General features: G+C 33.7%; 1 long non-coding RNA gene across 1 annotated transcript in view; it reads left to right on the top strand.

The window, feature by feature from the left end:
• Positions 1 to 13,115, top strand: part of LOC131825882 (uncharacterized) — a 48,145-nt gene extending 35,030 nt beyond the window's left edge. The window contains exons 2-3 of the long non-coding RNA XR_009351354.1: positions 10,396 to 10,492; positions 12,160 to 13,115. This is a non-coding gene — a long non-coding RNA (uncharacterized LOC131825882). The remainder of the gene's footprint in view (positions 1 to 10,395; positions 10,493 to 12,159) is intronic.
• The last annotated feature ends 489 nt before the right edge of the window (positions 13,116 to 13,604 follow it).

Raw genomic sequence — 13,604 nt, 5'->3', positions numbered from 1 at the left:
TATCTCTCTCACTGTGTGTGCATTTGTGTTTGTGTGTGTGTGTTTGTGTATGAAAACTTTGGATTCTTTGAACCAGCTTTGACATCTTACTAGTCTCCTCAATAATTAATCAGTTAAATAAAATCTTTGACGATTTTTTTTTAATTTTTATTTTTATCAGAGTCACAGTTATACCCTTTAAAATTAATGCTTTAAGAGTTTACAAGTAAAGAGACACAGGAAAATATCAGACAGCAAAAATCGAGAATATTCAAAAAGTTTCTCATGAGTTAAAGGAATATGAACTACATTAAAATCAAAATTCTTGTATTAGAGTTCTGGAAATCAAGGGGTACAGTATAAATTGTGAGAAATAATAATTATGAGCTAAAATTCTTTATGTTGAGAAAATCTTTCTTTGATTTAAAAATGTACAGGTTTTAAATGAAAATTAGTTAATAATTTTAATGTCATGATTCTTGAGAAAACATTGATACAGAAAGCTCAGACTACCCCAACACAAAGAATAAAATTTTAAATTCAAATTTTGACTTTTAAAAGTCATAAGAAAAAAATTGGATGAATAAATTTAGCCTGTCTTAAATACTTTAAATAAATTTGTCCTGGTGTTTTGGTATTTTGGTATTTTCATCATAATTCTTTATTGTTTCAACTTCAAATGTAGATGTGGATGAAGAAACTTTTCAGAAAAAGATCGTAAGTGAATTTTTAAATTGATCAATAGATTATTATATGATTTTTAAAATATCATCATTAAATGTTAACCTGTCAAAACCCACATAAATGAAACTAAAACTACTCTAAATAAAGTCTTAATATAAAAATCCACATAGGGCGCCTGGGTGGCTCAGTGGGTTAAGCCGCTGCCTTCTTCGGCTCAGGTCATGATCTCAGGATCCTGGGATCGAGTCCCGCATCGGGCCCTCTGCTCAGCAGGGAGCCTGCTTCCTCCTCTCTCTCTCTGCCTGCCTCTCTGCCTACTTGTGATCTCTCTCTGTCAAATAAATAAATAAAATCTTTTAAAAAAAATCCACATAAAATATTGGCTATCTTAGTTGAAAGTACAACTTATAGTAAAATAACTGTACATGGTTGGGCTAGATGTTCACTTTTAAGTGAACAATAGCATACTAAAGAACCTAAAGATTATGAGGAATTAATAAAAATTAGAGTCTGGGCCAGAAGCAATAGTAACATAGCAACAGAAAGATATTGTTCTTGGACAGATTTATAAATCTTGAAGTACCATTTAATTCACTAAGCTGATAATTATAGTGTGCTTCATGTAGTGACAATCTGAAGGAATTAATTTAGGAGAAACTAACATGTAGCCAAAATATCCTGAAAGTGTACTTAGTCATATGATTTTTCAACTAAGTTTAGCAAATTAAAACCATAATGCAATATAACTATATCCTTATTAAAATGACTAAAATAAAAAATATTAACTATACCAAATACCAGTAAGGCTTTAGGATTCAAATAGTGGCAAATAGCCTACATAGCATAAGGTGTTCATTTCTTCATATCATTTTTCAATAAAAGGACAAAGGCTTCTCAGGGAAATGACTAATTTAGGGCTGGAGTAGGAAAAATACAAGAGGAGCCTATAGCAAACTGAGGGCTAAAATGTAGGGAAATGCTAAATAAGTAAAGAATACTTAAAATGCCCCCGTAGCCAAAGCTGAAACAACTTAAGTATAAGATAAGAATAGTTTTGTATTAAAGCCCTTAGAGTAAAATAAATATCCATGAGTATATAATGATATAAATAAATGACTCAGCAAATATATATATATATATGTATATATGTGTGTGTGTGTGTGTGTGTGTGTGTGTGTGTGTGGAAAATAACAAATTTTTCTTACAGAAAATTTTCAAATAAAAATTGTAGAAGAGTTGAAGAAAATAGAAATTCACCATGAAAACACCATTGTAAGAACTGACAGACAGGCAAGATTCACTTGTAACTACTAAAATTAATGGAATAAACTTAAGGGAAGGTGGGATATTTACATAGCCTTAAGCTATCTCTCCCAGCATATTAATTTTTGTGATGATTTTAACACATGTCTGCAAATTCTTTGATACTCCTCCCTCTTGAAGATAGAGTTTAGCTCCCATTCTCTTGCATTTGGGCTGGATTTAGTGACTCTCTTCTGATGCACAGAGTATGGACAGGAAAACAATAGTAACTTTTACAGTGGAGAAATCTGACAGGTACAACCTTAACCAAGAGATCGAGGTTAATATTACCAATAGTCAAGATACAAGATATCATGTACTTTCTGATATGATGTCATGAGAATAGCATTTCACCTATGTGACATTATTCCCCCAAATCTACAAATCCATTTAATCATGAGAAGACATCAGCCAAGCCCAAACTGAGGGATATTCTGCATTTTTTCTGACTACTAAACTTCAATTATGAAAGAAATTGTCAAGTTCTGACTGAGTAGATTAAGGAAACCTGATGATGAAATGCAATATGGTATCCAGTTGGTTCATGGCTCAGAAAAGGACATTAGTAGAAATGTTGGTGAAATATGAATAAAGATTATAGTTTTGTTAATACTACTGTACCATTGTTAGTTTTAATAAGGAAATGCATATGTAAAATGCTACCTTCAGAGAAAGCTGGGTAAAGGGTATATAGCAAGTACCTGTACCCTCTTTGCAGCTTTTCTTTAAATGTAAAATGATTTCATAACAAAGAGTTCAAGAATATAAACAATCTAATTCATATCCTAAGACATTGAACAGGCATCTTTCTTTATATTTTGCTTGTCACCTCTGTTTATGACTAAATAATGCTTTATTAGTTAACACTCTACAAACATAGATGTCTTACTCAATTACCTAGCTCACATAGAATGTGTAATGGCCACATAGGGATAGATTTTGTTCATTCCCTCTTTATCTTGCCATTTTTCAGCATATATAAATTTGAAGTTTAGAAAAACTTCATCTGAGTAAATAACAGAATGTATTTTTGGTGCATAAGAGAAAGCAATACATCTACAGAATGTTCATGTTGGTTTGCATGGGTATGTGGTACTTTAGTGCATGCTGTGAAATTAGCTGAGTTACTACAAAAGGTCATCTATCATCATTCAATATGAAATGTGCAAATCTAGAATTAAAGAGTCTTACTTAAAATTTACATGGGAATATATGCAGGGATTGTGATGTTTTCTAAATAATTTCAGTAACATCTACTTACTATTTTAAATCAATTTTTCATGGTTATTGGTGAGATTATGAACATTTTCTGTCCAATGGGATTACCTCTGACAATAACATAAATGGAAAAAAAAATGGACTGGCCTAATATTAATGTGACCAATACCATATAACTTAACATATTCTGAAATTTTCTAGTTACTCTTGAGAGAAGGTGTTTAATAAATGAGTATGCTTAGACAATAAATGAAAAGAAATCCTCTTTCAGGTAACATGATTTTTTTTCTCTAGTGTTTGATGTAGGATGATGAGCCTAATCATATGCTAAAAAAATATACACCTCTTTATAAAAGCACAAATGGTGAACAAATCAGTGTGGTCTTCCTTTCTGTAGAATTCATGTCTAGTGGACAATAGAGATGAAAGAGAAATTAAAAATTGTGTAATTGTAAAATTAATACAATTTTGGAAAGAGCTAGCAGAACAGGAGGAAAACAGGGCTATAATACTTTGAGGAAGTGGACCCGGGAAGCATTTTCTATGAAGGTGTTAATTAAGCAAAAACATGAATAGTGAAGAAAACCCAGAATGCCAAAACTGCTCCAGACAGAGGTTAGAGTATGTGCAAAATTCTTCAGTGAAAAGAGCCTAGAGTATTTCAGGAAAAAAAAAAAAAAAAAAAGACAATGTATATAAATTGTAGTATGTAAAGGGAAAGTGTTGGTAAGGAGGTCTACTAATTAATTTATTTATTAGGTCTTTCATTCAACGGATATTCATTCACTAGTCACCCAATTTTTGGAAAAACATGTCTAATACACCCCTTTGAGGGGCCCTTGGGTGGCTCAGTGAGTTAAGCTTCTGCCTTCAGCTCAGGTCATGATCTCAAGGTCCTGGGATTGAGCCCCGCATCAGGCTCTCTGCTTCTCGGGGAGCCTGCTTCCCCTCCTTTCTGCCTGCCTCTCTGCCTACTTGTGACCTCTCTCTCTCCCTGTCAAATAAATAAATAAAAATCTTAAAGAAACAACAACAACAACAAAACAACAACAACAACAACAACAACAACAAAACACCCCTTTGAAGGACTTATGATATGGTGGGAAAGAAGAACAGTAATCACATAGTCACACAAACAATTAAAAACACAACTAGTTGATGACCAGATCTTATGAAGGAAAGGCTGTTTTGGGACCTACAGTAGGAGTATTTGACAGAGGGACATTAGGGAAAGCTCTAGGGAAGTGGAAATTGTGCTGATATCTTAAAAATTAGTACACTTCATTTGGTGAAGCCAAAATAAAAGCTTTTTCCAAAGGGAAGAATAAAGATATATAATGAAGATACAGGAAATCCAATGAAATAAAATACAGGAAGCTGAAAGATAGATAGAAAAGGCAGACATAAAGAGTAGAGTGAGGAGAGTTTGTATGACAGGAGTGAAGAGGAAGGTTGAAGTCAGGCCTTTATGGCTTTGTAGGCCTCAGCAAAGAGGTCCATTGTTATGGTAAGAGCAATAGGTAGTCTTTCTACAAGAGCAATTCATATGCCCTGATTAAAGTTTAATAAATTTTAGTGTATAGTACAGAGAAAAGGTAAAAAGGGTATATCATGGGTGCCAGTAGACCATCAGGGAATATTGAAATATCTTTTTGCAAGATGCAATGGACATGCTAAGGTTGCAACAGGGAATTTGGAGAAAGGTGGTAAGACTCAAGATAAATCTATTTGAGGGGGGTAGAATAGGTAAGCATAGAAGATGATCCTATGATTCTATTTTGAACTTAGTGAACAACAAGACCCCATTCATCAAGAAGGGAAAGTCTGGGGGTGAGGGGAGTATAAAGCAACATGTATAAAAAGCAAATTAAAAGTTCTGATTTGAGTTGACTGTGAGACAATACAGTTCAAAATTTCTCAGTTCACACCCTCTTTTTATTTCTCAGCTCAAATGCCACCTCCACAGAAAGTCTTCTGAAAATTCTATCTAAAATAATTCTGGCATCACTTTAACTACTTAAAAGTCTATGACATTTCCTGATATCATGTTATAAACTTTATTGTCATTTTCCTCCAGTAGAGTTTAAACTCTGTGTGGTCAAGTACATTGTCTCCTTTTTAAAAAATATATAAAATATCTAGCACAGGTATAGTTAGTATACTTATACTAGTATAGGTAGTTATATGGTAGGTAATTGAAAATATGTGAGTGAATAAATGAATGAATGAATGGACAAATGCATAACAAGTAAGTGTAATTGGATAGCACAGTCTAACTTTCAGGTATAGAGAGATATCTTCTTTTACACAAAGGTAGAAAAATAGCCAACAACTCTGTAACCAGAACTATACCAACAGAACAGTTATTGCCTGTGTTTGAAAGGGACTTAGATCGGGACGCCTGGGTGGCTCAGTTGGTTAAGCAGCTGCCTTTGGCTCAGGTCATGATCCCAGCGTCCTGGGATCGAGTCCCACATCGGGCTCCTTGCTCCGCAGGGAACCTGCTTCTCCCTCTGCCTCTGCCTTCCACTCTGTCTGCCTGTGCTCGCTCTCACTCTCTCTCTCTCTGACAAATAAATAAATAAAATCTTTAAAAAAAAAAAAAAAAAGAAAGGGACTTAGATCAAGTGAGTAAGCAAAGGTGAGAAATGTTGTTACTGTTCCTACAAATTAAATTCACAAGAAGAAGAAATGATGATTTAGTCCTAACTGTAATGGCATCACTATTTCTATAATTTGGGTTTGAGTTAAATTTCTGTAATTCAGTTTAGGTTAAAGTAATGTGTATGACTTGGTCTAAGACTCTAATGAGCCAAACAATCTTGTGGAAACCCAAATTCTGGGTTTCTATTGGATGGACTTTATAACTGGAAAGGGACCCCTTGTTTCTCTAAGAGTCCTAAAATGGAAAAAAAAAATGTGATACAAATACAATACCAATATTTTACCCAATGAACAAGAGAACAGTAATCTGTACAGATAATTTGGGCCAAAATTCTGGCATTTGAAGGTAAGAATGCTTATTTATTAGTGGTAACAAAATTAAAACGGGCAAGCTTTCTGATGTTTTTTGGGGATCATGTAACTAAAAGAACTGATCGAACGGTATTGTTGTACTATACACTTGAACATAAAGGTCGAGCAAACAAAAATTTTAACAGAATTTTGTAAATTCTGTACCTGAGATGGCCTATGAAAGTAATCGTTAGCGGAAAAAGAGGAGACCACACTTGGATCTTCTTGACCAACTTGGCAGGAGAGGTAAGATAATCAGAGTCTTGAAAGATCAATAGGAATCCACTGAAGGGAAACAGTGTAGAGCTTGCAAAAATTCATGGAGGCATAAAAACCTTACACACTCAGAAAGTCTTCAAATATTTGTCAGTGTAGATGTGTTTGAGGGATAGCTTGATGTGAGTCTAAAAAGATAGGAAAGCACTGCTTTGAAGGGTCCAGCATGCTCTGTTAAATACAATGGATTTACACTTGACAAAATATGGTGTCATCATTCAAGGTTTCAAAATAGCCTGGCAGGATTAAAAAGTTCTTCTTAAATATTGCCATTGAAGCAGTCTTAATGGCAGAAGAATTAAATTAATCATACCTTAATCCTTAGGGATCTAGTAGGGGAATCCCAGAGTATTGACTGGTTTTATGGGGGAATCTGAAGTTCAACTTTAAAAAATAAATTCATGTAAATAGTAAATATTCCAATCTACTCCATAAACAGTATATTTGCAGATTTTTACAAACTATAACACTTAAACTCCCCTGTAAAAATTGTTCTGAAGAAGAGTTGAAAGCCCCAGGAAAAAAGGCCTCAGTTTATCACCTGGCACTCCAATATGTAACTACTGGGGGAAACAAAGACCAGTTTAAAACAGGACCACAGTATCAAACTGTATCAATTTTGTATCAGTAGTGCGTTTTGACATGTGAAGATTTTTTACTCCCAAAATATGGCTTCTAGAGTGCTGTCTATAGATTTGATGGTATTTTGTAAAATAATATGCTTTGGTATTTTCATTAACTCATAAAATATACCATATGATTGTAAAAAACAAACAAACAAACAAAAACCCCCTAAACAAACAAACAAACAAACAAAACCACACATTTAACTTGACAAACACAAAAAGAGGTATGCTTAGGATGTTGGTAAAAAAGCTATACATAAGCATATGTAGGCAACTGAAACCAACATAAAACAAAACAGAAATAACAAAGACAAAAATGTTTTTGCTACCAAATTAACACAGGAGCTATTGTGTGTGAAAAAGCTACCTGATTTGAATATTGTATCTATATATCCCTATGCCATATGTGGAAAATTACATTTTAGAGATGCTTTCTTTAAAGTCTTTAATTTACTTAAAGCTATATTTTTTAAAATTGATGAAACAATATTTTTTAATTGTATGAAACAGTCTTTCTCTCTACTGATCCTACATTATATTACAAAATGTCTTTGAAATTTTAACTTGCCATGTTTACATTTCAAGTACTTCTAAATTCTTAACTTTGAGGAGCATGCAGTCATAGCTAATGGCTATGCCTCCATTTTTACTGCAAATACTAAAGTAAGGGGTGTCTAACAAAAGCCCTGTTATACTTCTTTTTGCAATTACATTTCTCTTTCCTGAGAAACAGAAAATGTATTGAAAAATAGTAATAAATACACAGTCTCATTTTTGCCACATTCTTCTTCTATACATGAAGAGTTTTTAAATTCTCCATAATATTTAATTCAAATTTAATATTTTATTCAAATTTATCTGATACTTGAGGTTCTATGTAGGTCTGAAGTCTTGTGATGTTAAGATATATCTATATTATATATAATGTGTTAAAACACCTTTGATTTAATGGCTGAGAAAGAAATCCCAAGCAGTGTAAATGAATATCACCAAGTATAAACAGATGTCTCACCCATCATCAACATTTTCTTTTGATTAGGGTAATGTCATGATCCTCATCTTCTAATCACCAAACACTATACTCCCCACATACCTCATACTGCTATCTACAGATTCTTGCATGATATTTTTGCAGATACCCTGCAAAGTTGCTCCAGACCAACCCTTACATACTCCAGAATAGTCCTCTCATCCCATCTGATTCACAGAAAACATACTTCTCACCTTCTTATTTCTCAGTTTAGTTTTTTGGGACAAGTTCCCTCCTTTGTATCATATTCCTTGTAGCAGAATTTCATGGAGGTATGCTTGTGTGTCTTCATGCATATGTACATGTGGATACAGTGAGAGGGGGATTGTCGGGTGCAGCCTCACTTTGCTTCCAAAGCAACATCAAGATCAAAAAGTCTACCCACCATCTGACTTTTCCACATTTGAATCACTCATGCTAATTTCCATTTCAGGAACCTCTTTTCTTTCTAGGAGTCCAGGATCATTCACAGACACCCTTGAGGAATCAGGAGCCTAAGACAAGTTCAGATCTAGCAGGGTGTATTAGTTATATAAACAAACAATTGCATCTGAGATCATGAACATTATGTCAAAAGTATTTGTTGAAGGAAAAAAAAAAAAGATTCATTTGTTAAGAACACAAGTAAAGGAGAAACAAATTTTGCCCACAAGAATTAAGATTTATTTTTAAAGCATCATTTGACATTTTATAAAATGAAACAGTAAAGGGAAAGAAATGAGGGTGGTGGGAGGGATAAGGTGGCTGGGTGGCGGACGTGGGGGAGGGTATATGCTATGGTGAATGCTGTGAATTGTGTAAGACTGATGAATTACAGACCTGTACCCCTGAAACATATAATAAATTATATGTTAATAAAAAATTTTTAAAAAATCAGACTCTCAAAAAAAAAAAAAAAAAAAAAAGGAAAGAAAGGAATACTAAACAAATAGAAGAGCAAAGACACAAACAGGGAAATTTGTAAGTTTAGAGAAATGGTTCTCAAATTGGTCCACAGCCATCAACATCACATAGTAATTTAGAAAGGCACATTATCAAACCAGTCCAGATTTCTTGATTCAAAAACTCCAGGAACAAGGATTAGTAATTTGTGAATTAATGTGATCCCCAGATGATTTTGAATCATGGGGAAATTTGAGAACTACAGAGTCAGCCTAAAAACAGTCACAACTTCATATATAGTAGTCTCCCCTCCTGAAAGCGGGATATGTTCCAAGACCCCCTGCAAATGCCTGAAGCCATGGGTAGTACAAAACCTTATGAGTACTATGTATTGTTTTGTTCTTTTTCCTATACATACATACCTATGGTAAAGTTTACTTTATAAATTAAGCACAAGAAGAGATTAACAACAATATTAATTGAATAGAACTATTATAACATACTGCAATAAACTGCAATAAAAGTTATGTGAATGTGTTTTTCTCACTCAAAATATTTCATTTTATTATACTCACCCTTGTTGTAATGATGTGAGATGGTAAAATGTCTATGTGATGAGATGAAGTGAAGTGAATGACATAGGTATTGGGAGAAGACATTAGATAACTATTGACTGTCTGAAGATGGATTAAAAGGAGAATCAATCATCTATTCCTGACTGAGGTTGACCAAAACTAACAAAAACATGGAAAGTGGGACTTTGGATAAGAGGGGGCAACTGCAGCTTAAATGTAGGCTATAAGGATGTACTTTGAAGACAGGTGTGGATTTTACCCAGCAGGCAATTAGAAGATATTTGATGTCTTAAGCATAAGACTGACATGTTTGTAACAGTTTCAAACTCATAACCTTGATGACATCACAGATGTTTAGTTAGGCTGGTGAAGAAACAAGAGCACCCATTGGGGAATGAATAAAGCTTGAACAAGAACAAAGGCAGAAATGATGAAGGGTACAGGATAGACAAAAGAGAAACTAGAGATGTAGAATTTCCCAGAAAATGTGTAGTCTTTCAACAGGATTTTCTGGAGACAGCTATAAATTAAAGAAAATCAAATACAGGAAATTATAAGAACCTGAGCATGTCTGATGGAGGGATAAGTTTGCTTGAAGGAGTTTTGTGCTACCCTACAAAGCAAAACTGACATCTTCCACTAATAGCAATGTGCAATGTGTAATATGGAGAAAACAAACCAGAATCGCTGTCTTGCGCTCTGACATTTTCCAATCTGGACTGATGATATATGGAGCTTCCTTTCCATGATGTCACATCTTGCTTTCTGTCCATGCAATTCTAAATGTAGTATCATTGTTTTCTTTTAGTGGGAACCAATATTTATGCATCTATTTGACCAAGAAAGATAAAGTACTCAAACATGTTCTCCGATGCAGTAATGTAAGTGCCAATTATTAAATTGAGGTAGGTGAGAAGAAAAATATAACTAAGTTATTCTACTATCTAATAGACCATTGTGTTACTGAAATGTCTTTTTTAAAAACTGTGACTTGTTTGGTCATCATTTAACTCTAAAAAGACAAAAAGTTTCATTTTACCCTCATTTCAATTTTCTCATGCAGTGTGAATCATTGACAAGACATTTTGGTGCCATCCAAATAAATTCATTGTCAGTATTTGGACCATATAATCTAAGAATGCACTTGCATTTCATGAGTGTAACTATTTTTGTCACAAAAAGATTGAGATTTCGTTTATTTTTTCCTACTCACTTCACAAACATTTGCTCACATTAGAAGCTTCAGGAAGATTCTTTAAAAGTCATTGCCTTGCCCACAAGTTGCGTCCCTTTTCCTTTTCCCTTCTGTTTCTAGCTGAAATGTGGACAAGACAACTGGAGCTTCAGAAACTATATGGTAAATGAGACTACATTGAAGATGAAAATCATAATGATGAAAAGTAAAGATAAAAATGAAGTGGACCCTAATTATTATGATGCTTCCTCAACAGATCTGGATTGTCTAAGCAGCCCTCTTCTTACAAGAGCAAAAAAATCTTATTTTAGTCATAGTTATTGGGGTTTTCAATTATGGGCAGGAATGCAGACTGGGGATACATTCAAATTAGCCATAAGATGGTCTAGTGTATTTGTTTCCACTATTTCTTCTTCCCTTTTTTTTTTCCTTTTTTAAGATTTTTTAAAATTTATTTTAGAGAGAGAGAGAGTGAGGAAGCATGAGTATAGAGAGGGGCAGAGGGAGAAAGAAGGAGACTCTCAAGCAGACTCCCTACTGAGAGAGCCCAGTGGGTGGGTCTGGATCCCACCAGTGAGATCATGACCTGAGTCAAAATCAAGAGTCTGCAGCTTACCCAACTGAGCCACTCAGGTGCCCCTCCACATTCTTTTTTTTTTTTTTTTTTTTTTTTTTTTTTTTAATCATACTCAGTCAGGTATTCTGGTATCTAAGTACTTTATAGTATCTTTCTTTATCATTAAACATTATATCATAGGTATCTTTCTATGTCAGATTATTCCACATCACTGTTTACAGTTTCACATATTCATTGTAGTTTATTAAACAACTCATCCATTGCAGAATATTTCTCCCTTTTTGTCACTATTGTTAGAAACAGCACCTGAATGTATCAGATTTTCAAATTCTAGTCAGCACTGTGTACTATGAAAAAATAACAGTAACTAATTGATTTAAAGCAATTCAATCAAATGACGGTAATGAAGTGAATGTCAGATAACTTTTTCTATACAGAAATGCAGTATCTTGAGTGAGTCCTCTAAAACCTGGCCAAATATACCTGGGACAGTAAGAGTGGTAAGCACAAAAAACGGATGACCATGATTGTGTGATATGAAGACTCAATCATGATTTTGATGGTACAAAAGCTCATTTTTACGCTTGTAGGATTCCACCAAATACTGGAAAACAAAAAAAGAAATATTTAGGTGAGACTGTTCAGACACAAATTTATTATCTTGTGTTATTGCTTACCATATTATGTATGTTTTGAAGCTAAAATAGCCTTAATTTGCACAGGATGTATTAAATCTTTTGTTTGTTTTGATAGTTTAAATGTAATGGATAAATCACTTTGCCAATCGTTCTTGGTTTCAGATTTTTTTCATCACTACACTGGCTGCCTCATACACATAATGTGATGCTGCAAAATGAGAAAACTGACAAGCGAGTAGAACAGACATAATTGCTTGAAATTTAACTTCAGAAAGCAGAAAAATTTCCCCAAACTTCAAAAATGTCGACTTCTTTTGGTACATCATTTGTTGTTATACTTGCTTTGTTTTGTTTGAAAAAAGTAATGTGTTTTATTTGTGCCAGTATCATTTTTTTCTGCCATTGCAGTGTGCACATCCAGACAGATGCAAACACCTTTCAGTAAGGCTATTTTAACCACTCCAAAAAAAAAAAAAAAAACGGATCTTTCTCTGATAACACCATACTACTAATAACTAATGCCACTGATGTGGTCATCAGACAACATTGCTTTATGTTATTTATTTTATGTTAGTTTATTATATGGATTCCTTTTATTATTATTTACCCTTTGTGTTGTTATTTAACATTCTGTTATTTTTTTTATATAGAAGTGTGTTATATTTATATTTCAAGCATTCAGGGAAAGTCTTGATGACCAGAGGGGTTGTTTATGATGAAGAACTTAGGGCTTACAGTGGATATAATTTCTCTAAAGTTTGCTTAGATCTGAATACAATCCCTAATTCTTAATGCTTTGCTCTCTCTCTTCAATGCATTTAAAATTGTTAAAATAATTTTTAATGTTGAATTATGTGCCTCCATCTGATTGTAAACTCCATAAAGTTACAGATTTTGTTTTCTACATATTAATTATCATAACCTAGTAATTAGCATAACATTTGATACAAAGCAGGCAATAAGTATATATTTTTTTCAAATAAATGTATAAATGATGGGAAAATAAGGGGCAAAACTATAAGGAACTAATGCAAAAGATAAGAAATAAAACAAATGTCATAGAATACAGATGAGATAAAGTTTGTCTTTATGTCTATCTTAGTGGAATGTGATAATAAAATTTCCCAAAGCTGGAAACTTAGAAATACTAGTTTTGTATTACTGGACTTCTAATTTACCCTTTAAGTTGAGCGTTCATAGGAACACAATAAAATAGCTTCTTTTTCTTCCAACCAAAGCATACATTTATTAAATAGGGTCCTGTTTGATTTTATATTTCAATAGTATGCAGAGCCATATGGAGATACAGATTCAGAGAAGTTTGGCAGTAAATGTTTATTAATAAGTAGATGAATTTGGGGGTACCCAGGTGACACATTAGGCATCTGACTTAGTTTCAGGTCAGTTCATGATCTCAGGGTTGTGAAATCGATCCCCATGTCAGGCTCCACATTCAGCTCCGAGTCTGCTTGACACTCTCTCTTCCTCTCCTTCTCTCCCTTCCCTCGTGTGCACACTTGCTCTTTCTCTCTCTAAAATAAATGTCTTTAAAAAAAATAAGTAGATTGGGATGGCAGGGTGCCTCTGTCAGTTAAGTGGCTGCCTTC

This window comes from Mustela lutreola, chromosome 2 (assembly GCF_030435805.1).
Source record: "Mustela lutreola isolate mMusLut2 chromosome 2, mMusLut2.pri, whole genome shotgun sequence".
NCBI classification, from domain to species: domain Eukaryota; kingdom Metazoa; phylum Chordata; class Mammalia; order Carnivora; family Mustelidae; genus Mustela; species Mustela lutreola.
The sequence above is the reverse complement of the archived record's forward strand: the minus strand, read 5'-3'. Positions and strand labels throughout refer to the sequence as shown.